The sequence below is a fragment of the Aethalodelphis obliquidens genome, unplaced genomic scaffold, assembly GCF_003676395.1.
Source record: "Aethalodelphis obliquidens isolate GAN/ISIS:26980383/991018 unplaced genomic scaffold, ASM367639v1 scaffold34, whole genome shotgun sequence".
In the NCBI taxonomy this organism is placed as follows: Eukaryota; Metazoa; Chordata; class Mammalia; order Artiodactyla; family Delphinidae; genus Aethalodelphis; species Aethalodelphis obliquidens.
In genome coordinates, this window is record NW_020837978.1 from 20,242,721 (window position 1) to 20,267,010 (window position 24,290).

A 24,290-nucleotide genomic window follows, 5' to 3' on the forward strand; every position below is an offset into this window, starting at 1 on the left:
CTTTTTTTTTTTTTTTTTTTAATGAAAAAAGTTTAGCTTGTTTTTGAACCTGGCTTTATTGACCTAAATGAGCTTAGGCAGGTTAAAGGATAAAAGGGAGTGCTTTTGCTGCAGGTAGGCAGGGCCTGTCGCTTTGCAGGTGCATCAGTGTCCGAATGGGAGCCTCCAGATAAGATACGAGTCAGCCTCCTGGAGAGGTGAGGGGAGCAGAGTGCCCCAGTGCAGTCGTTGTTCATTGTCCTCCCACTTACATTATTTTAATATGATTTTTTAAAAAAATTATTTATTTTTGGTTGCATTGGGTCTTTGTTGCTGTGCATGGGATTTCTCTAGTTGCAGTGAGCGGGGGCTACCCTTGGTTGCGGTGCATGGGCTTCTCATTGCGGTGGCTTCTCTCGTTGTGGATCACGGGCTCTAGGTGCGTGAGCTTCAGTAGTTGTGGCACGTGGGCTCAGTAGTTGTGGCTCGCAGGCTCTAGAGCGCAGGCTCAGTAGTTGTGACACATGGGCTTAGTTGCTCCACGGCATGTGGGATCTTCCCGGACCAGGGCTCGAACCCATGTCCCCTGCATTGGCAGGCGGGTTCTTAACCATTGTACCACCAGGGAAGCCCGCACTTAATTATTTTAAAAACTGCACAGCATTTAAAATTCTATTAATAGAATACTGGATTAGGGATAGAGTACCTAGGCTTTCCCTCCTTCCATCAGTGTTAAAAGGAATTTAGGAAAATCACTATTTCCTGTGTTCATGAATGGGGGAGGGAAAGAAACAGACCACTTTTCTCCCTTTGAAATCGGAAAAGAACATCTTGCTGCAAGGAGAGTATAAAAGATACCTGAGCTCCTTGTAAGAAACCTTTCATGGACTATTAGGGCGTTTCAGTAAGTCGGCAGGCAGATTTAGAAATTTTCTGTTGACTTTCTTATCTCCAATTTGTTGAGTTTGTGGGGGCCGGAGTTCTGGAAGCTCATTGGGATCTCTGCTAAACCATAGATACTTTGTTGTTGTTGTCGTGTCAATTTCAGCTTAATTACAAGAAAACATTTTTTTAACCAAAATACTTAATATTTTCGCCATAATATTTTCTGGGCCAAGAAGAGGAGAAGGCTGAGACAGTCAAGGCAAAAGCTGCTCAAATTATTGTAACCAAGGGGAGAGATGCGATCCTGTGATGCTGCAGGGGAGGACCACAGAGAAGGCAGAGTGGAGGGCCAGATTGACATCTGTCAGTTGACATCTTAGTTCATTTGAACTGGAACGATTAGACCTGGCCTTATTCATACTGAGAAATGGATGTGTGTGATAGCCGTATTCCTGTGATGTGGGGATTATTCACTGTGATGGAATGTCTAAACCATTGCTCAGTTCTCCACAGCGGCCTTGAAAACCAGGAATGCTTGCGAAGCTAGGTTCTGCCGGTTAAATTGATGTTCTATCTGAAACCCATTTTGTTTTCAGACATGTTGGAAATGTTCCTAAAATGCATGAGTGTGCCTTGGAGGGGAATGCTCAGTGAATTCACTTTATTATCCTTTGGTGATACATTTTTCTGGTACATCAGGGGTTCATGATAAATTCTTCTTTTCCAAATCTTTACATAGAAGATGTGTATAATTTAGTTAATTTCCAAGTGCATATTCCTCAAGTGCTTTGTGTATTTTTTTTTTTTTTTTTTTTTTGCGGTACGTGGGCCTCTCACTGTTGTGGCCTCTCCCGTTGCGGAGCACAGGCTCCGGACGTGCAGGCTCAGCGGCCATGGCTCACGGGCCCAGCCGCTCCGCGGCATGTGGGATCTTCCTGGACCGGGGCACAAACCGGTGTCCCCTGCATCGGCAGGCGGACTCTCAACCACTGCGCCACCAGGGAAGCCTGCTTTGTGTATTTTTTAAAGAGCCTGAATGTTTGTTTCTTATTCATTCTTCTGATGAATTTCATTCTTTTAAAATTATTCTGATTAATTCCTTTTAATTTTCCAGTTGGTTTATGGTTCTTCAAGTTGAGTATGGGTTATTTCTATAAATGGAAATGTGTCATTGTAAACCAGTGTCTCTGGCCTTGAGGTACCTGTGAATTAAATGGAGCTTGTTTTTGATACTGTCTGCCTCCCTTTTCTCTTTCTTCTTCTGCCCCTCCCTAGGATTCAGGGTCTTCACCTTTCTCTTGCCCTCATCCAAGCCTGATCTCAGAAAACTCTCTGACATTAGAAATTCATTTAAGCTAAAGTCATCTTCATGAAATGACAAATTTAACTCATTCCCTCTCCCAGGAATAATCGCAGTTACAGCTTTTTCCCTTATTTTTGGTATGCAAGGCCCTATACCTTGCTAATCGAATTTCAGGACCTAGAGTTTTGAGTACAGATGTTTTTAGTCTTGAGCTTATTCCTTATAATCATACCATGTGGTAAAGTGCTGTTTTAGTTGTGAGTAGCTGCCACTCAGGAGGAGACAAGTTTCTGAGAAATGTTTAGAAACTTCTAGAAAGGAGCACTTTTGTTTTCTCAACTGAGACTTAAAAAACAAACAACAACAACAACATCAGGAAATGCTGCTTCTCCTATGCCTAAAGTTGTCATCCTGGAAATTGTACTTGCATTGTATCTAATTCAGCAAATGTTTATTGATGACCAATTGCATGCAGTTAAAACTACTGTGCTAGCTATAGAAAAACCATCCATTTCTCTTCTAAAGTACATAGAGGGTGAAGAAATTTGGTAGTGAGTAGCTGACCGATGTAGAATGATTTTTAAATTTCTAGACCTTGGGAGTATTTCTCAGGATGCCAGTAGGTATAATAAAATGGTTTTGTGAACAAGTAAATTTGGAAAAAGCTGAGTTAAATGGAGGGGATTCCTGCCCCTCGCCCCCACTAGAGCTCTCAGAGGGGGAAAATGTATGCAGTATTTCCCAAATTTACTTGACCGTGATTTTAAAATTTTGCATTATCATTATTGAATTATTAGTCCCTGAGGGGGACTGGTGTTCCTTGGTTGGAGAATAGTTTGGAACATGTTGCTCTGGACCATGAAAGTACTTTTTCTCTCTCTTTTTAGAGAGCTCTTTTTTATTAGTGTGTATGTGTTTATTACTCCCAGACAGAAAAAAGGTTCTTTAAATAGTGTGGTAAGTGGATTCCTGTCAGTAAGTTTCTCCATTGGTTATATAAAGAGTATGTGTATTTCACTTGGATATTGGTGAGGTTTTGGAGGGCTGGGGTCCGAAGATGGTGGTGGTGATAACCTCTGTGGCATGAACCCCCACATGGTGTGCTCACTCAGGGATGGCGCTCAGCATTTCTTCTGGAATCTGAAGCCGGAAGTAGGAACTTGCAGTTCTGGTTTGTAGGTGACAGATAACTTGCCCAATATGCCACTTAGAGAGTGTTCATGACATGCCAGCCACTGTTTTTTTTAAGGTGATGAGATTTTTTTTTTTTTTTAAAGAAGACAGAATTTATTAGAGGGAAGGTTCGCTGCCAGAACAGCGGGCCGACCTCCTAGTAGTCTGGGAGAGCCGAGCCCGAGATTTTTTTTTTAAACACTTATTTGAGATAACTATAGATTCGTATGTAGTTGTAAGAAAGGATAGAGACCCTGTATCCTTGCATCCATTTCCTCAAGTGGTAACATATTGCATAACCGTGTTACAGCTTCACAATCCAGAAATTAACATTGATACAATCATCAATCTTATTTAGATTTCCAAGGGTTTACATGCACGTGTGTGTGTGTGTGTGTGTGTGTGTGTGTGTGTGGAGTTCTATGCAGTTTTATCACGTGTGACAATTCACGTGACCGCCATAGTCAAGATACCGAGCAGCTCCATTCCAAGGATCCCTCGTGGTCCCCTTCTATAATCATAGCCAACTTTCTCTCTATCCCCTGCCCTCAGCCCCGACAACCACTCAGTCTGTTCTCCTCCTCTGTAATTTTGTCATTTCACACATGCTCTATAAATAGAATCACACAATAATAACCTTTGGCAATTGGCCTTTCTCCACGCTGTCCCCTTTTCATGCACCGCTTCCAGTCTTTGCAACCATCTAGCACTGTACGGATTATGAATCCTCTCCCCCAGATGAGGAAGTGAAGCCTCGAAAAGGTGAAGTGGCACAGCCACGGCCACACAGCTAGTGGAGCACAGAGGGGGCCCAGGTGTGCCTGACTCTTAGTCCTGGGGCCTCTCGCTCTGCCCTTGACCTTACTCTGGACTCGGGATTCACAGTCTGTTCTTTTACGTACTCAGTTCTCCTTTTCCTTTCCCTGTATTCAAAATTAGACTTCTTGGCTTTTTTTCTTTTTTAAAAAATTGTAACTTTTAAGAAAGCAAATTGGATCACATTATTATTTTGGAAGTGCAGAGATGGGTACTTTTTTCCCTCCAGCTCTGCTTTGAGCTTATTACCATTTTTGGAGATTTTTTTGCTGACCTCTCACTACCTTGACACCGGAGCACAAAGGAGGAGGATGTTGTGGTGTTAGGGGATAAAGGTAGAGATTCCTGCACGCCTTTCCTTGAATCCATATATAGGCATCTTTGACTTACAGCATATCTGAGTGCTGTACTAGCTTTGGTTGCTGTGGTACTAAACATACTCCCAGGGCCCTTGGGACTTAAGTCACTGCAAACAAGAAGCTGTCAGTGCATGCAGGGATGGGGGAAAGCAAAACACATACATTTCTATGAATCAGTCATGTCAAAGGCTATATATATTTAAGAGAAAACTCCAGAACTGTAAACAGTGAAGCCTTTTGAAATCTCTATGTGGGATACAGTCTTTAACAAGATTATGGAATAGTTAGCCAATTCTAGATTTTTGTTGATCACTGAACCCAGCAGGCACGCTGCTCTTTCAGGGCCTTTGAACTAGCTGCTCCCTCTGCCTGGAAAGTTATTTTCCAGGACTCCACCTGGCTTGGCTCCTTCCCTAAACCTTCTTCAAGTCTCTGAACAATGTTACCTTTTCCCTGTAGTCTTCCCTGATATTTACAGTTATAACGCCCCCACCCCATTCTCCTTACTTGCTTTCTTTTTCTCCGTCACACTTTGATCACCATCTAACATGCCCTATGTCTTATTTATGTGACTGTATTGTTTTCCCCCGGTAGAACATGAGCCTCCAAAAGGCAGGAGTTTTTGCCTATTTCATCCCTTGCTGTGTCCCCAGCATCTTAGAATAGTGCGTGGCAAATAGTAGATAATGGATATTATTCAAATAAATGTTTTCAAGAGTAAAGATTTGTTTGAACTAAGTTGTAGGACACAATAGAATAATCATGTCTGCACAGGTCAGCTCCTGGTAAAGATGCTCATTTAAAAATGTTGAGTCAGTTTACTACAAGTGTATACTTTTCTTGCCTATGCAGAAAATGTTCCTAGCAGTGACTTTTCTGTTGGAAAATGATCGACTTCGGGGGAACTCTTTCAGATGTAAAGGAAATTAACCAGGCGATCTAGATAATTGAACCTTGCAAACTGTCCTAGAAATGTTTACCCTTCTGCCAGATTGAAGCATGACTTCAGTGTTTGCATAACCACCTGTGTAATTACTCACATCAGCATTCCGGCATGTATTTGGTGAGCTACACTCTGCAATTTTGCAATGAAAGTATTCGCACATGTTGGCTGCTACTGTGTAAATTGGTCTCCCTCATACGTTCTGTTAGCTTGTGTCACTGTTTTGATCTGGGGGGTGTGGTCCAGTGCTGTAGAGCATTTACTTTCTGGGTGAAAGGAGAATCCATGATGGAAGTAAATTATTGGTTTAAATTTTTCTTTGGGGGCTGTTTTTGTTAGTGCAAAGAATGGAAAAAGATGTAAGTGTTGCTCTCGGGATACTTTCTGTAATATATGCTCTGGTTGAAAAAATACAGTGTTGTCTATACAACAGCATTGTAGGGTAGGGTGGAATTGGAAGCTTCCGGGCTGGATGAAGGTCTGGTTTCCCTGGGACTGCTTGAGTGGTTTGGGAGCGAGGTTTGGAGGGTGGCAGCAGCTGAGGAGCAGGAAGGGGGTGTGCTGTAGCTGGAAAAGGCCTCCTAAGGGAGAGCTAGCACCCCCTCTCCCACTGGTGCCTGCAGGACTTCCAGCTCTCTGTGGTGTGGCTGTGTGGGTGCTTCCTGTTACTTGGCCCTATATGAGTTAAGAATGCCTGGAGAAAACAGAAACACTAATTCGAAAAGACGCATGCACCCCAACGTTCATAGCAGCATTACTGACAGTTGCCAAGATATGGAAGCAACTTAAGTGCCCATCACCAGATGAATGGATAAAGAAGATGTAGTATATATACCCAACGGAACATTACTCAGCCATGAAAAAGACTGAAATAATGCCATTTGCAGCAACATGGATGGACCTAGAGATTATCATACTAAGTGAAGTAAGTCAGATAGAGAAAGACAAATACCGTATGTTTTCACTTATATGTGGAATCTAAAAAACAAAACAGAAACAGACTCGCCGGTACAAAACTAGTGGTTGCCAGAGGGGAGAAGTGTGGGGAGAGGGGCAAGATAGGGGAAGGGGATTAAGAGGTCTCAAATAAATAAGTTACAGGGATGTAATGTACAGCACAGGGAGCATAGTCAATATTTTATAATAACTTTGTATGAAATATAATCTATAAAAATACTGAATTACTATGTTGCGCACCTGAAACTAATATAATACTGTGAGCCAACTGTACTTTAATTAAAGAAGAAAAGTGCCAGGAGGAGACAGCTTGGAGAGGGAAGAGTTAAGGGAGAATGTTAAGACAGCAAGAAAGTAATTCACTGTTTTGAGACAGGCCCCACGTGTGAACACTTGGCTCCCAAACAGCTCACACTTCCCTTCATTATCCACAGACACCCCCAAACCGCCTTTCATGTACTGGATTCTGACTTTTCCATGTCAGCTGAACGTTAAAGAAAATTCTGTGTACAGCTGTGAGGGAAGTGCAGCGACTTCAGTCATTCAGTATGCTGAAAGCAAAGAATCCTGACGTTCATTCGAGCTGACCGGAGCACCTTCTCTTTGTTAGTAAAGTTACTACTAAATTTAAATAACTAATAGAGGTCAGACACCACTTAATTAATTTCTGAGCCTAGTCAGCTAGCTGTCCTTTTCCCAAGGGAAGTAAGCTCAGTTGCGTTAACTTAAATCACACTTTTCCCATTTCTTGAAATCATTTCCATTACCCTGCCCTAGAAAAAGTAGGCGGCTGCAGAAAGAAGGTTGAGACAGAATTATAAAACCATTTGCATTAAATGAGCTTACTACATCGCTCTTTGAGCTCCTTGAGCAGACAGGTAACACCTCCTCATAAGCACCAGATACATACAGATCAAGGTTTTTCCAATGAAACTGAAGGTGGGCAGTCAGTTTGGGGAGACAAAGCAGACATGAGAATCTCACAGAACACCCAGTGCAAAATGACTTGGCATAACCAACAGCACAAGAACTATCTGATAATCTGTGAATCTTCCCACTGAAGTGTGTGTGAATTGGGCAGTCTTTACTCTTAAGCCCTCTCTCTGCCCGCCCTTCAGAAATGGCGCAGATGTCTAGATGTGGAATTGATGAGACTTCTGCATGTCTGCAGCCTTACTTCACATGTATGCCATTGTCCCTCGTCCTAGGCTCATGTTTCTCCATCCAAATTTTGAATCAGCCAAAATGCTTCTTGTATGGACCAATATGTCCTTTAGAACGGTACAGTTATTGATTTACAGTAAGGAATTACAATGAAGCGTTCTTTTAGGAGGGTTTTGGTTTTTTGCCATTTTAGCAAAAAAATTTTCATATGGTCCTATTTGCCAGTCATTTTGGCTGAGTTTTAAAAACCTTTACATGATTGGATTACACATTCTTTCTATCGTTGCTCTAACGGGTGAGTTCAAGTTAGTCAAGTTTATCTGACTTTTTAGGAGGCTCTTCTTAGGCTCAAATGACTAAGTCTGGTGTCCATACGGGGCCTTTGTTAAAGGCTGGCTTTAAATACTGGGTGGATCTGTCTTGGACCCTGTTCTGGGGAACTCTTCTTGTAAGTCCCAGATGGGAGAGCTCACTATAAGCTGGCTTTACCCGTAAGTCTGGCCCCGGGCGTAGATGCCATTAGAGCAACGCATAGTGTCTTGGGTTTTAGTTTTATTCTTAATCCGTGGATCATACTTGCAGTCTACCTAACAGTTGAATGTAATGCTGTATTTTGATTTTTTTTCCCCAAGTTATTTCAGAAATTACCACAGCTGCTTCTCAGATACTCAGATGCTTAAGACTCCTGTTTCCATGCTGCTCAGCTGCTGCGGTTTTATTCACACCACAGCTGTCTGGGTGTAGCTTCTACCCTCACCCCATCCCGTCTGCCACCTCTCACTGCTTCCTCACTTGCTACGCTTCAAGGTGGCAAACTCCCAAATAAGCTTCTGACTTCTCACCCTTATGGGCCTTAGGTTCATAGTAGCTTCTTTCACTGGGAGCACTTCCTTCAGGTGGGACCGTACCCTGGGGTACTGCTGCCTCTCCAGGGCCTGCTTTTTACGGTAAGTGTTGATTCTTCCCCTTCCTTGACTTGGAAACTTTTGCAAGGAAACTGAAAGATGCTTTCAGATTAAGCAGCTGTGGCTCCCCCCGCCCCCATCCACTTGTTTTTAAAGCTCAAAATCTTATTGGAAAATAGGAGGGTTGCAGTCAAGATTTCATCCATCTCTGAAGGATGTCGCTTACCTTGGATACCCTTCTTCCTAAAGGTGTTTCCAGTCTTGGCCTGTTTCCATATGGGTAGCGTCCACAGGCGGCTGGTTTTCCTTGCCACCTCTTTTAAAGCTTATCAGACTGTCTCTCCAGTGCTCACCCAGCAAGCTGTATAGTAATCAGAAAAACAAGCCCATTAAACTAAGAATCCAACGCTGAGTTTCTCTGTCCCCGCCAACCTCAGTAGAAAACAGTGACAAAGTATGTATGCAATATAATTACATGATGCATATAATTAAACACTTGAAACCAGCATGATAGGGGACCTTCTTAATGCTTTTCTAAGTATGGAATTTTCATTTCAGAATGGGGAGCTGGATGCCTGCATTTTATTTAATCCCTCATCTCACTGGGAGTAGGAGGGAACAGGTAAAGGAGAGGAGAGTCTTCATTTTGACCACAGCTCCAAGGTTCCGTAAGAGTCATTTTGCTACCCGTAGAGTAGACTGGAACAGACCTACTCTCCTGTAACTGTGTTTATTTTTGAGGGTGTGTAGTCTGATGAGCTCAGTGGTCAAAGATAAAGCCACGCATCGCCTGGCTGTTCAAAAGAAGCCTGGAAAGTAATTGTAAACTGTGTGATATGCTTGCTCACAGGAGTGAAAAATAGGGATATTCGGTATTTTGTACCATCGCAATGGAGTCTTGTAGTCACTCTGTGTGGGATGGTAGAGCACTAGGAGATGTGTCTGCCTCAAAGCTCTCCCACTCTGTGGGCTGTTCTAAGTAAGAAGTGGAAAGACCAAAGGGTAGCTAGGGGTTGGACTAGAGTTTTGGTCTACGAAGCAAGTTTCATTGAGTACCTTCTGGGTGAGAGTTAGAGTATCATTTAAGGACATTGGCCTTGGAATCACAGACCCCAGTCAGAATCCTGGCTCAGCCACTTTCTAGCTGTGTGGCCTCCGGCAAATTTACCGTTTTTGTCTTAGCTTCCTCACCTATGAAACTGGAAAATGGTGGTAATGCCTACTCATAGGATTATTCTGAGAACTAAACAAGATGACGCACACAGAGCGTTTAGCGCGGGGCCTGACTCACGGAGGGCTGTTTGTTGTTAGTGTCACTGCTGACTTACGTATGGAAAAAATACATAATGCGAGCCCGGTGAGGGCACGAGACACATGTATACTTTTAGGAAAGAGAGAGGGACTGCCAGCCTGCTGTGATGTGGATGGGAGAGACTTTATGGAGGGGCCGGGATTGGGGCCGCCGTGTTGTACAACTCCGGGAGCAACCTTCACACTATCGTCTTTGTGAATGGGTCCCTCTGACTGCTACAGGTGCACTGGTTGGGATTTTGAATGGGACCATGAAGGATAATAGGTGGCATTTGGATGGATGGAAGAGGGGTGAGGGTATACTTGGTAGGAATAAACAAGGTTCTTTCAGAGGAAGGTGAGGCCTCCTAGCTGGCAGGAGAGCTGTTTGCACTGAGGATGAGTAGGCAGGCTTTGAGGCTCCAGGTGGTTCCGGGAATTTGCTGCTTTCCAGTTACAGAAAGCTGGGTGGAGTGAACCTTCTGGTGTAATGGATACAGGTCAGGGGGAAATGCGTGTGTTCTCTTCCCACTGTCTTCACTGAGAATTCCTTGTGTATGGGTAGGATTGCATATTCCCCAAAAGGCACTTTGCTGTGATAGCCTTTTAGTCTGGATAAGCCGACGTATCCAAACAAAACACTCGCTTATTTTCTCTACAGTTAAAAAATGTTTTCTTTACCATTACTCAGACCTCTTTCTCTTAAATACCACATTTGCTCCATCTGTGAAGAGATGAAGGTGTTGTGTGCCTTGTCCCCTGCTTCAGTTGGTACAGTCTTAAATTTCTTCTTAACTTCTCTATGCAGTTTTTCCTTTCCTCCTCTTACCTCTATGAAGTTTATTCTGCTCTCTATGGGCTCTTAAAGGCTTTAAGAAAACCATGGCATAAGTTAGGTGGCAAGAAAAAAATTTCCGTATCATTAGATTTCTGTTTTTTTTTTCTTTTTTTTTCAACGCATGTCTTCGGTAGATTTCAATTTTGAGGATATAATAAAACCATAGTGGCCAGAAGTAAATAGTATATTCAATTAACTTGTAAATAACTTTAGCTCAGTAAACCTTCCAGCTATTTTAAACGACACAGTTTTATTGGATATTAAGTATTACATGATGCCGAAAGCAGGGTCAGCAAACTTTTCCTATAGAGGGCCAGATAGCAAATATTTTAGGCTTGCAGGTCAGTTCTCTGTGGCAAGTCCTCAGCTCTGCCTTTGTAGTATGAAAGCAGCTATGGACAAGAGATAAATAGTTGCATATAGCTTTTTGCAATAAAACTTTATTTATAAAAATAGATAGCAGACTGCTTCAGAGAGTCAAATTTGGTCCACTAACCCTGCCCTAAAGGAAAGAGATTTTGTTGGATTGGAAAGGTAAGTGGCAAATTAAAAGTAAGCAAATCACAACATTTTCAGAAAATTAATTCCATCAAAAGCTTGAAAAAAATTTTCTCCTATTGTTTGGATTAAACTTCATGTTCAATAATGAGTTTGTGAATAAACCCCAAACATCTTTATCTATAGTTTTTTTTTTAAATCTAGGATCTAAGGTTCAAAACAAGCCTCTCTTTATTAAGCAACCATTTATTGTTTTCTTTGTACCAGACACTGTGTAGGTCATTGGAAGTTCACAAATAATTTAGGCACAGACCTTTCCTCTAGGGAGCCACAGTCTAGACAGTGCATCGTTGTTGCCAAATGAGGGCCCAAGCCTTGGACCACATCAAATTTACGGCTCAGTGTACCAAGGAACCTGCATCGAAAAAGAGACTTTTTTTGGGGGGGGGGAGACACTCATCTTTTCTTTCTCTGTTGTATATCCACTTGGGACTTCTGTATTTTTGTTTCTCTTTATTTGCGTGTTGTTAGAAAAGTCTGCTCAAAGAATTTACAAGTGGTGAAAATATTTATTTTAGTACTTGGTTGCCAACACTCTCAGTCTTGATAATTCAAGAGGTTGTGTGTTTTCCTGCCCTTTGTAGTTTTAACTTAGTCACCTTACATCATTTTGTGAATTTTTGTCAGCTCTCCCCATCAAATTATAGACCAGCCCCACCAGATTGCAGAGGGTAATATGCTAATAGTATCGAAATACACAGGTGTAGAGAATTGTCCTGTGTCTAGTCACCTTTCCAGAGTGTTCTTTGGACCTGAGTCGTTCTGGCCTCTGCAGACTGGGTGGAGTTGTTGGGCAGTTCATGAAGGAGAAGGTTCTAAAGTCCAAGTGGGTGTGGAATGTGAGTTCTCCGACCCCAAGTGGCGTGGCCCATTGAGCACTGTGGGTTGGCGCAATTGGACAGGTATCCGTGATTCTGATAGCGGAGGACCTTGGGAGCCAGGCTGAAATTTACGTGTGATGGAATGGAGGACAGATAGAACGTTGTTGCCGAAGTAGGAGTATGGCATGAGGAGGTGATTCCCTTTCGAGGGATTGTTCCTTTTATCAACAAAATGCAAGGGAGTTGGAGAGAGAGGGAGCAGACTCGGCTTCAAGATGAGAAAGATCTGGGCTCAGGTGACTTTGGAAAAGGCTTTGGAAGAAAGAGGCTTTCATTTCTTTTTACTTTACATATTATAAAAAATATCCCAAAGATGTGCTTTAGTAGAGTTTATTGAGGTGAGAGGAAGCAGTTGGGGTTGAGGGAAGAACATTTAAAGAATAGAAATAAAAAGATACATTTTTACAAATACAGTTGGCAGAGTATGTCAGTGATGAAGACACAATGAAGGAGTGAATATAAAAATATGTAACTGGCAGCGGTTTATATATTCCTCTATAAAAAATATAGAGGAAAAGCCTTTTTTGTTTTGATGAAATAGTGGCTTGCTTTGAAGTAGAGGGAAATTCTACTTTGCCCTTTGCGGTCATGAAGGGTCAGCTGGTGGGAATAAGATGGGCTCAGATGGTGGTATTTGAGGGTGCCTAGGACTGTCTGTGTAAGGTTTTAAACATATATAGACGTAGAAGAAAAGCATCATGCCTATCTGAAGTATTTTAGAAATGGAAAACAAAAATAATATATTGCAAAGGCACAATTTCCACAAATATATAACAATTCATAGAGAAGAGTATGATCTGCTTCTGGTGACATTAATCGAGTCACTCTATACCAGGTGGGATGAAATCTAAATTTAAATCCATTGTTAGTATTTTGGCATTTTTTTCCCTTCAACGGGATAATCACTTTCTTATTTTTTAGTGTCCCAATTACCTTGGAATTAAAGTCCTGAGATAGAAAACTATGAGTTATAGATTCAAAAACTTACTATGGAAAATGTCTTGAGAACAGATTATTACCGGAAGTTTTAAATATCTGCAAAAATAGAATAGCATAATGAACCTCCCATCTATTTTCTGTTTTGAAGATACAGAAATTCAGAATAATTGTTTTCTTCAAGAAGTGAATGCCGATTGTCCCCTGTGTTCTATCTGGGGACAAAGCCTGAAGCGCAGGAGCATGACACGGTGGGACCTTCCCTAGCCCAGCTCAGATGCAGCAAAAACACTCTAGTTTTTTGTCCGTTTTTGCCAACATTGATGCTCAGGTCCCCCTGTGGCCAGCAGCGCTCAGCATCTGTGCCAAAGGTGATGCCTCAATTGAGACACTAACCAAAAACTTCTGGCCAGCGTTCTGGTTCTAGCTAAAGCTAGACTGACTAAATTCTGCAGTGCCAGCCCAGGTACTTGGGCTTCTGATAGCTGTCTCTTCTACAGGAGGGTGGGTTTGCACTGGTGTGCCTGTGGGGTGATGGTTAAGGCTGCACTGGGCCAGCCCCCACCCGCTCTGTGCTGAGTGGAAGCCGTGTGCCTGCATGGCACTGCAGGGGCATTGGCTTGTTTTTCCTTAGCACCGGCTGAAAATCATTTCTGTTTTTAGATTTGCTTTCAGAATGTTACCTCTGGGGCAGAGAATACACGGGTGTGTAGCTACCGCTTAAGCTCCCTGTTCTTAGTTTTGCCCAAACCTCATTGCCCTGAGAAATTAACTGAAAGTCCCAACAGGCAGTGCCTTCCATGATGAGTATACATTCTGTAATCATTGCTAATAATGGGGAGTATTTTGTTATGTAATTCGTTTATGGTGGTTTTCGTTTCCTCCTGGCAAGTCTGAAATCATCATCTTCAAAAGCATGGCTGCCTGGGATTTTTATGAATAGATGTAGTACTGTGTGATTTTCCCCATCTATTCATCCATTCAGGCCTGCAGTAAACATTTACTGATATCTACTGTGTTTTGAATACTTTGCTAGATGCTGGGGACACAGTGATTACTAAAATAATCTTCCCTTAAAGAGTTCATAGGCTGGGGGGGGGCAGTTAGACACCAAAAGAGTTAGTAACAGTGAGCTAAGTGCAGTGATAAAGATAGGTGCAGCCTTTCAGGAGAACACAGTCAGCTAAGGCATCTGGTGGACGGAAGGGAGGAGAGGACACCATGGGGAATTTCACTCTCGTTCAGGTGAAGAGTGGTGAGACTGTGGGCTGGAGATGTAACACAGTTGCTCTGTGACAGAGTCAGGTCTGTTCAGCTTGCTGAGGTGTGGGGAAGTCTGTGAAAGGGATACAAGTAGTGTAGCAACATAGATATATTTGTGTTCTGGAAAAGTCTCTCTTGTGTTTATGTGCAGTCTGGTTTTCAGGGGCCAGGGACTGGAAACTCAGGGAATGCTGAGGTGCCTCAACTATTCATTCATGCATTTCATTAAGTAAACCTTTCCTGAGCACCTGCTCTGTGCCCTGCTCTGTTCTAGGCACATGGAATATTTGTTCACAAAGGAGAACCAAAAAGAGAAATAGTAGTAAGATTTTTTGAAGTTATTAATACCAAATAAATTGCAGAGTTTGCTGTTCATGATCATGCCAAACTTTTGAATACATGCTTGTTTTATAAAGGAATAAGCTGATTTGGGGTATTTTATCTTGGATTTGAGCCACTTCTGTGGTGCAAATTAGTAAAGTTTTATTAAATCAGCCCTTGAAGTTTCAAAGATTGATTATTCCAGTCTGTAGATTATTCTAGGCTGTAGGCTCTCATTTTTCTATTCATTAGCACCTCTACCAGAGACTGGGGAGGACGGAGGAGAGTGAAACTTCTGTTTGACTTGCTACTTGTTAGCAGATTCGGTAAAGAAAGTGATGAGATTAATATTTCATACAAAAAATTGGATTGCAAGTTGTCTGTGGTCTTGTTCTAGTCTGTAGTTCTTACTCTCTCTGAAGCCTGGGTAACTCCATGTCTGGATGTATCTGGTGGGTGTGTGTCTCACACACTGAGGGGTCAGATTAACCTTGGAAATTTGATGTGAGCAAATAGCCCAGGAATTAATATACTTCATTATTTTACCTATCACATTAATTATTTGCAGTATGAAATAAGTTACCCTGGTCTGATATAAGGACATGGAATTTATTTTGTTATTCCTCTGATGTTTATTTTTACTTGCACTTTGCTGGTATAGTTTAGGAGTAGGAATTTTAAAATAAAAACAAATGACAATTCCCTGAGGCCTTGGAGAGGTAATAGTACCTACCTCCTAGGGTCAAGGTGAGGATCGTATGAATTAATATAATCAATGCCTAAGGTGCAGCACTTGGTAAATATTATATAAATATTGGCCATTATTACGGATCTGTATACTTTTGAAAATCAGTCGAACTTTGAAATTAATAAGCAACAGGTGAGGATCAGGACAATACTAGATGATACAATATCTAGATAATATAAGACAATATGGCATATGGGACTAGATAATATAAAATTATATCACCTTTTACTTCACTAGCAAGGGCAGACTAGACGTTTTAAAATACTTAGGTTCAAGGAAGTTAAAAGTGTTTATACGTGTAGACTTATGTTTGAAAAATTCTTACTACAAACTGAGGAACAGGTAAATATAGCATTTCGGCTTTGACGTTTCTTCAACAGTTCCCAAAATAATAATTCTGAAGAACGCATGCAGAAACATCAAAGTCTGTGACTAAATATTAGATAGCTCAGTTTATCAGGCACTGTGCTCACCAGCCCTATTTCAAGACAAATGAAGCATTAATGTAAATTGTTCTGAATTTTCTAAGGGGTCTACTCTTCCTTAAATAGAGGACGTATAGACTCTTAAATAGCAATATATATTCTGCAGTTCAGTGGCTTTTCAAGCTACGATTTTTATAACCATCTTTTGGATTTGAAGATGCAGAATCTGGAATTTCTACTTTTCAATTCAGCAAGCCTTTCTCTAGATGCAACTGGCGAAGATGTTGAGCACAACGAGAGGGAGGGACGGAAACTAAAGCGACTTGTTTCTTGGCTGCAGTGACCTCTAAGCAAAATGAACCAGCTATACACATGGGTGGTGATGACTTTATAATTACAATTGGAATAGTTTTAGTACAAGAATGAGGCCTTGGAGGGAGAAATGTAAACATGTAGGCATTGTATGAACTGGAGAATAACCACCAGTCGTGACTATGGACCCCTTTTCCAGTGGGTAATGACTTCTTGGACTCTGGCTATGAGTTGGCAAATGGATTCTGTCATTTTGGATATCTTTTGGAAAAATGAAAAGGAAACAGGGGAAGCATATTCATAAGGAGAAAAAAAGAAGGGACCTTGAGCGGGTGGGCAAGTGGGAGCAAATGTCTCAAGTGCAAGGAGCCTCCAGACCTTGTGAATCATGTTGTGATTGCAGCATCACACCTGTCATGTGTCTGCGGGTGTTTGGAAATAGTCTTGATATCCACGAGCTGATAAATGTTACGCTTGGCATTGTTCTCGAAAACTCCAGGAGAGTTAAGGCCGGAGAGTATTGAAAGGCCAGTGTTCCTTATGGTGATATCTGTCCTAGTTGAAAGAGCTGAAGTTCTGTGATAGGAATGACGCTTCCTGTTATATTAATCCTGCAGCTTTCCGAGGTATTTAGTCAGACAATGGCATTATTTTTTCATCTTTCAATATGGGTTTCTCCATTTATTTACGAGATAGGCTTTACCTAGAACGTAGGAACAGCTAGCTGAAGGGGAATTCAGCTTTCATTCCTTTTTGCTGGGGATTTCCTCCATCACGGCCAGGGAAACCCACACACCCTCGTTTGCAAATTCAGCATTCATCAGGCATTTCCAAGTGCCTGGAACTGTACCATGCACTGTGCTTCTCTCACCTCTGGATACCCTCCCTACTGAAAATGTGCTGATCTAATTCAGAAGATAAGAGGAGGACTTGCATGCCTTATGTGGAGTCTGCTATGGACTAAATGTTTGTGTTCCCCCAAATTCATCTGTTGAAGCCCTAATCCCAATGTGATGTTATTTGGAGGCAGAGCCTTTGAGAAGTAACTAGGTAATGAGGGTGGAGCCCTCATGATGGAATTAGTGCCCTTACAAGAAGAGACCAGAAAGCTAGCTCTATCTCTCTCTGCCATGAGTGGATACAGCAAGAAGGCATCTATTGGCAACCAGGAGGAGGGCTCTTATCAGGAACAAAATTGACTGGTACCTTTAGCCCGGACCTCTCAGCCCTCTGGAACTGTGAGAAGTAAACATTGTTTAAGCCACTCAGTCTAAGGGTATTTGTTATACCAGTCCAAGCAAACTAAGACAGGGTCTATGGGCAACTTTAAAGGAATCTGTCCTTCAGCCTTTCATTAAATGTTAAAAAATTATGGTACTGTCCATTATATATACTTTTTATAACCTCAAGTTATTTTTAAGTCAAGTGTTTAAAAAATGTTAGCTGCTTAAGTCAGATTGGAAGTAGCTGATCACTTTTCTTTAAAGTCTAAAATGGGATAATTGCTGGAGTTGAGTATCAGTGTTTTTTATTCTAGACACTCTGAAACATGAATACTCATGCTGGAAATTCTTGAGTCAGCATGTGAAAAGAAAAAGGCAGTGTCTGCCCAGCGATCAGAGCCAGCTAAGCAGGGAAAGGCAGGCTGATGCTGGTATGGGCACAGCAATGGAGCTTTCGTCTGCCTTGTTCTCTGGATATAGGACTCATGATAATTACGAGCAGTATGCGTTATCAGCAGAATGCAGTTCAGGAATTAAGAATCAGCAAGCTGACATCTGAGTTTTCTGTGTAGAATTTCCTCTGTGAGACTAGCCAGTGGTGGTGCATTAGATGCTAGGAAGCCATCCACTCAGTTGTTGAACAGATGATTGACTTGTAATTTGTAAGATGTTTTTTCTGGTGGCCATTGCCTAGTTAAAAACAAAGACTTTAAAATATTGCAAGAATAGAGTACTGCAATAATAATAATAATAATAATAATAATAATAATAATAATAATAAAATATCCTAGATATGCTGTGAACTTTTTCCTAAAAATAGCCCCTGTGATTAGGCTCCCTGCCCTTTCACATTTGCTGTTTTGAGGTCTCATTTTCCAGTGCTGTAATGATTGATATTACTAATATATGTTAGTAGATTTGTCTCCAGCTTTCTCCTGAAGCTCTGGAACATGCCTGTTACTAACATTATCCGGCAACTTTTTAAAAGGGAGTTTTTCTAGACTCTACATTTCTTAAACAACCAAGATGACTCTTTAAAAAGTCATAATTTTTGGCTTTTATGACTTAGTATGTTTTCAAACATGTGAAAGAGCTTTTAGGGTTGGTTGCACAATTTGATCTGAAATCAATAAATAAAACTAAATCCGATGGTGTACTTCATAAGAGATGTTAAACTAATTTAGAGGTAGCTTTTTGTACTCTGCAGGGAACCTTATATTTCAATGATAGGTGCTACTTATTCACTATTATTCACAAATATTTCACTGGTGTCTTCATATTAGGGTAGGTGGCTGGTGGTATTACTGGCTGGTGGTAGTTCCCACCAACAGGGCATTGCACTTCACAGGTGATCTTTTCCGGAGAACTTTGATAATTACACTGCCATACTTGAATGTGGAACCCAACTCTGGACATTAAAGGATAAAGGGCTACTGGGCTGTCTATCCCAGGACATTGGACAGATGATCACTGGAGAGGCAGTAGCTGGCAGGAGCCCTAATAATCTTCTGTGGTTGGGCCTCAAGAATTTCATCTCTCTTCCTTCTCACACAGCTGCCTCTATGGTATTGAGATCTTACTCAGGATAATGGGTTGAATGAAGTTGGTCTGGAATCGCACTCTCTCCTTCAGAAGTGTTCAGGAATCATTAGAGCTTGACTGTTCAGTACAATAGCCACTAGCCACATGTGCCTGTTTAGATTTAATAAATTAATTACGAGATATAATTAAGTTATATTTACATTAAAAATTCCTCTGTTGCACTAGCCACACTGCAAAGGCTCCAAAAGGAACGCATGGCTAGTGGCTACCATATTGAATTGCATTCCAAGTTCTTTTGGACACCGACATCTATGGAGATGCAGTGGCACGCCCCAGGTCACGAAGCTAGTTAGTACAGAATCAGGAGTTTGCGCTAGTTTAGCAATTAAAAAATGTATATATCATGCAGCTCTTCAGTTTTGGACATCATAGTTTGAATTAAAACGTTTGTCCCTGGAGTATTACATCCTTCTTCCAAAGTCTGTGAGAGAGACTCAATAATAGAACTAGAGATTAGTTCTTACTACATAATTCTAGTTTTATAAATATTTGTGATTCACCTTAGGCTGTGTGTGTGTACACACTTGCATGTGTGTACAGTGGTAGTTTGCCACATGTGCCATATATTGCTAACCCTGGTCTATATGATGCCCATCACATAGAGGACATGGGGATCTAGAATCACAGGGTATTGGAGTTGGACAGCACTTTTGAAGGTATCTAGTTTAACCTTGCACGTACTCTTTTTTTTTTTTTTTTTTTGTGGTACGCGGGCCTCTCACTGTTGTGGCCTCTCCCGCTGCGGAGCACAGGCTCCGGACGCGCAGGCCCAGCGGCCACGGCTCATGGGCCCAGCCGCTCCACGACAAGTGGGATCCTCCCGGACCGGGGCACGAACCCATGTCCCCTGAATCGGCAGGTGGACTCCCAAACACTGTGCCACCAGGGAAGCCCTGCACATACTCTTGACAAGGCTGTTGATGGTGAGAGAACTTCTAAAAGAGTTTATTTCTTTCCACAACTTCTAATCTCGTTTTTTTTTTTTTTTTTTTTTTTTTAGTATCAAGCTAACATGTTCCTTCCTTTAATTTCTACACATTGGTCCAAGTTGGCTCACAAAAAAAAGTTTACTCCCTCTGATATGCAGCCCTGTCAATACTTGAAGACTGTTTTCCTGTCATTCCTATGTCTTTTCTCCTATATGCTAAGTAGGCCTACTTCCGTCAGCTATGCCTTATGTGACATGTTTTGCAAACCTCTCACCATCCTGCTTGCTTCTGTCTGGACAAACTCCACAGGATGGCTTAGATCTGTGTGACTGAAAATTTCATCTTTCATTTGAATGTATCTCATGGCTAGGTACATTCAGAAAATGGCAAGTCTTTCTTGAGGGAAAAAAATGGCTACTATTATCCACCTGTAGGAGACATAGTAACTTAGTTTTTTTTGGTAAGAAGTAGTACAGTTGTCTGTAATAAATATGTATTACTTTTATAATCTGAAAATATTATATAATTTTAATAAAAGCACTGTTTCTCTTTCCAGTCACTATATTGGGTAGAGTTTGGATGTAGTGAGTGAAACAAGAAAGTAATGTTCCCAACCTCCCTCCATCTCTCCCTCCTTCCCTCCCTCTCTTTCTTCCTTCATCCCGTTCATTCACCAATCTTTGTGTGCCTGCTCTGTGTCAAGAACCATGGCACTGGGGACACAGAGGTGAAGGAGAGAGGTTTCTTCCTTGAAGAGGGCATAAATGAGTGGTAGAATTATTCCGGCAATTGGGAAGGATGCAGCAGAACATGTTTAATTCTCTGTGATGACACTTATCAACCATATGGTCCCCAGCAGGTCTTTCTGTCTGTCCTTGCTTTTGAATTTCTGAAATGGGAATGGTCCTTGGAGTAGCTTCCTCCTAGGCTCGTTCTAAGCCTTAAAATCAAGATGATAGTACACGGTAGGTGAGACTTCTGTGACGATCATGGCTGTTACTGTTGTGCTCTCGTTGTTACTGATGAATAATACTTTTTTGGAGGGAGGTCGAGTGACTAATCGCCCATGTTAATTTCTCTTTCTTTTTCACGTATTTCTTCCCCTTATCCTGTTCTTTCACCATTTTATTATGAAAATTTCCAAGCATATAGAAAAGTTGAAAGACTGTTACAGTGAATACCCACATACCACCACCTAGTTTCTACCTTTTACATTTTACTCTGTCACATAATCTATCCATCCCTCTGTCATTATCCACTGTTAATGAACTTGTATTTACAGAGCTGATACGTGGTAGTCATTTTCTCCGGGAACTGGAGCCCTTCCCACCATGGTTTTGTCTCTCTTCCCAACACTGGTAATGATGGTTAGGATGATGGCGTGGGTACTCAGCGCAAAGTACTACATTATTAACTCATTTAATCTTTATAATGATGCTAGTAGACAAATGCTGTAATTTATCTCCATTTTATAGAAGGGGAAACTGAGGCACAGGGAGATGAAATGATGTGTCCCAAATCACACAACTAGTAAGGAAAAAAATGAGAAATCTGGTAATCACTCTGGTTAGGCTAGGTTTAAAAAATTTTTTCTAATCTATAGAATTAATGGAAAAAATTTGAGATACCATTTATGATCATGAAAAGTAACCTCTGCATTTGTCTTCAGCTGCTAGTTTGTGGCCACTGCTGTGCCAGGAGCTGGGGTTATGCAGGTGATGAAGTCACGGTCTTCTCCCAACAAGGCCATCATGAGTTGTTGGAAGGATCAGTGTTTTGATATAAACAATTTTGCTGGAATAGTTAGAAATGAAGGATTTCAGTAAAGGAAAGTTACATTATGTATCTAGTTTTACTTCAAAGAAACCTTACACATAAACGTTTGCTTTTTGGGGGTGTTTGTGACAGGATAAAGGATTCCAGCAAATGAACACTACCTATTTGGAAGTGTCTTACTATTTATAGACTTATTTTCTTTTGCCTTAGCAGAGGAAAATAATTTGGGGGAAATGTATCCAAGGATTATTTACTTTACCCATAAAACATATTCTGATTAATGGTATTGTAAAGTGTGCCTTAAATACACTTACCAAGGCATCTTATCACTTAAAAAAAATACTGTTCCTTCAATATGTTTTCGCTTTTATCTTTTTTTTTTTTTTTTTTTTTGCGGTACGCGGGCCTCTCACTGTTGTGGCCTCTCCCGTTGCGGAGCACAGGCTCCGGACGCGCAGGCTCAGCGGCCATAGCTCACGGGCCCAGCCGCTCCGCGGCATGTGGGATCTTCCCGGACCGGGCACGAACCCGTGTCCCCTGCATTGGCAGGTGGACTCTCAACCACTGCGCCACCGGGGAAGCCCAAGAATTTTTATACATCAAGAACAAAAGCATCCTTTGTGTTAAATGCTTAGCACTACTGAAAATTTAGAAACTTCCTGCTCCAGGCTCATTGGCTTCTTTGGGTGGGGTAAGGCTTTTTTAAATTACAGTTAAAAAAAAAAAAAAAAGAAGCTAAAATAAAGTATTTTCAGTTGACCCTCTTTGGGGCCACTCCTTGATCAGTATCTGTGAATAAGATTGTTAACTGAAGAATGCCTCTTCTAGTCGGAAATGAGATAATATGCAGTTTTGTTTTAATTTTTCCTGTTAAAGGATTTAAAAAGGTGTTTTAATTTACATATAAGTAAAAATCTGAGAACCTCTTCAGTAATCACTCATATATTGTTATTTACTTTTTTGAATCAGTGAGCTGCCTGAGCATTGCAAGTCATCCTTATTAGCATTCCTCTAAAGGTGCTCTTATAGATGATAATTTTATATAGAGGATGGAGGAAATAAGAAAATTGCATTTGTCATCCTGTTGAGGTGAGACACTTGCAAGGGGAAGATAGTTTCTAGCAGGGTGATGAAGCCTGTTGTTCATGCTGTGGTGTTGACTATTCTTCTGGGTGGCTCCCTTGACCGTGGGGGTCCTTGTGATTTCCACATGACACAAATTCTAAATAGGATTCCGTGCCTCGCCCTCCTCCCAGAGTCTTTCCTGCTCTGTGGTGATTTCTTGACTGGTGGGTAACACTCAAGCCCTTCTTTATCCCATTCAGGGCATGCAGACTCCCGGTGAAAAAGCCAAGCAGATTTATTTTGACAGCACTTCCTGGAGGTCTTTCCCCATTTCTTTCCAGGAAAAATTAAAATTGCTCTGCCTTTAAAAAAAGGACTTTAAGGACTGTCTATTTCATAAAAGCCACAGCATTATAAACAACTTAATAGCAGTATTGTAACGTTGTTTTGAAGAGTCCTCACTTGGTCACAGAACTGAAAGAAAGAGCTCTTCCAGGACCCATTGCCCACATCCTTGCTTCCTAAAGCCCTGGGGGCAAAAGCATCCCAGGAAAATCAGTAAATATTATACCTTAGTCTTTAGGTGGTTTCACTAACTCACAGTAACAAAGTCTGTTTTTTGTTTCGATAGGAAGTTAAAGGAAGTTCTTCCTTAACCTAAATGTAGAGAATGATAGGGCCACAGGGTCCCTCAGAAGTGGTCTTGGTCATACTCGGCAGAGATGAGGAAATGAGTGCATCAAGGGTAGGGGGCTCACCCAACATGGAATAGCTCATTAGTGATTGCTGGTCCGGTGCTTTCTTCACTCCATGGAGCCATTTTCGTTAAGATCTCTTGTTCCAAGCTGATTAACAATTTTCATGTAAGTAGCCAGTTGACGAAAGAGGCTGGTGAGAGGCTTCGTCGAAGAGGTTGTCATTCAGCAAACACTTTTGGGGGAGTGAGTTACCAAGATATAAAGATGATTGAAGCCTGGTCCTGCCCTCAAGGAGCAAATAGTCCAGAAAAGTGTTTGAAGGCGTTTACAGTTTTAAAGTTCTTTCTAGCCCAGTGATTCTAGCTTCTTTTTCCAAAAAAAATTGTGTTATTTTCATATCTCCGCAAAAACAAATGCCTGGTGGTTAAACTGTCATAAAAGGTGAGATACCAAGTTGTAGTGTACGGTGTCTGAGGCGGGGAATGCAGGCTGATTGGCCCAAGTTCCCATCAAGAGAGCATCGTCAAGTAGATGGTCGGAATAGAAATCTGGATGGTTTGGGGAAATGGCAGCAAATAGACCTTGGGGAACAAGCACTCAACAGGAATGGGGGCAGTTCTGAATGTGGGCTGGGATAATGATGAGTCTAAAAAGGCAGAGGGTAAGTGATGAAAGTTGCAGCTATAGGCACCAACCAAAGAAAGGGTTTTTTTTTTTTTTTGGCTTCGTCACGCGGCATGCATAGATCTTAGTTCCCAAACCAGGGATCGAACCTGTGTCCCCTGCAGTGGAAGGGCGGAGACCCTACCACTGGACCACCAGGGAATTCCCAGAAAGGGTCTTTTTTATGTGCACTTTAGTGGTTCCCGTGGAGGGACCATTTTTGGACACGCTTGTTTTCTGTCAAGTGCACAGCGCGGTATTCACTGGAGAAGTGCTGC

The 24,290-nt window shown here is 41.6% G+C and overlaps 2 protein-coding genes across 8 annotated transcripts in view; one reads left to right on the forward strand and one right to left on the reverse strand.

Annotated features, from left to right (window-relative positions):
- LOC113631816 (cytidine monophosphate-N-acetylneuraminic acid hydroxylase-like) overlaps nucleotides 1-24,290 on the reverse strand; it is a 263,669-nt gene that overhangs the window by 232,251 nt on the left and 7,128 nt on the right. Inside the window, exon 2 of the mRNA XM_027128539.1 lies at nucleotides 8,711-8,845. The gene's annotated coding sequence lies outside the window, so the exon portion shown is untranslated. The remainder of the gene's footprint in view (nucleotides 1-8,710; nucleotides 8,846-24,290) is intronic.
- CARMIL1 (capping protein regulator and myosin 1 linker 1) overlaps nucleotides 1-24,290 on the forward strand; it is a 315,566-nt gene that overhangs the window by 74,366 nt on the left and 216,910 nt on the right. The gene's annotated exons all lie outside the window — the stretch shown is intronic.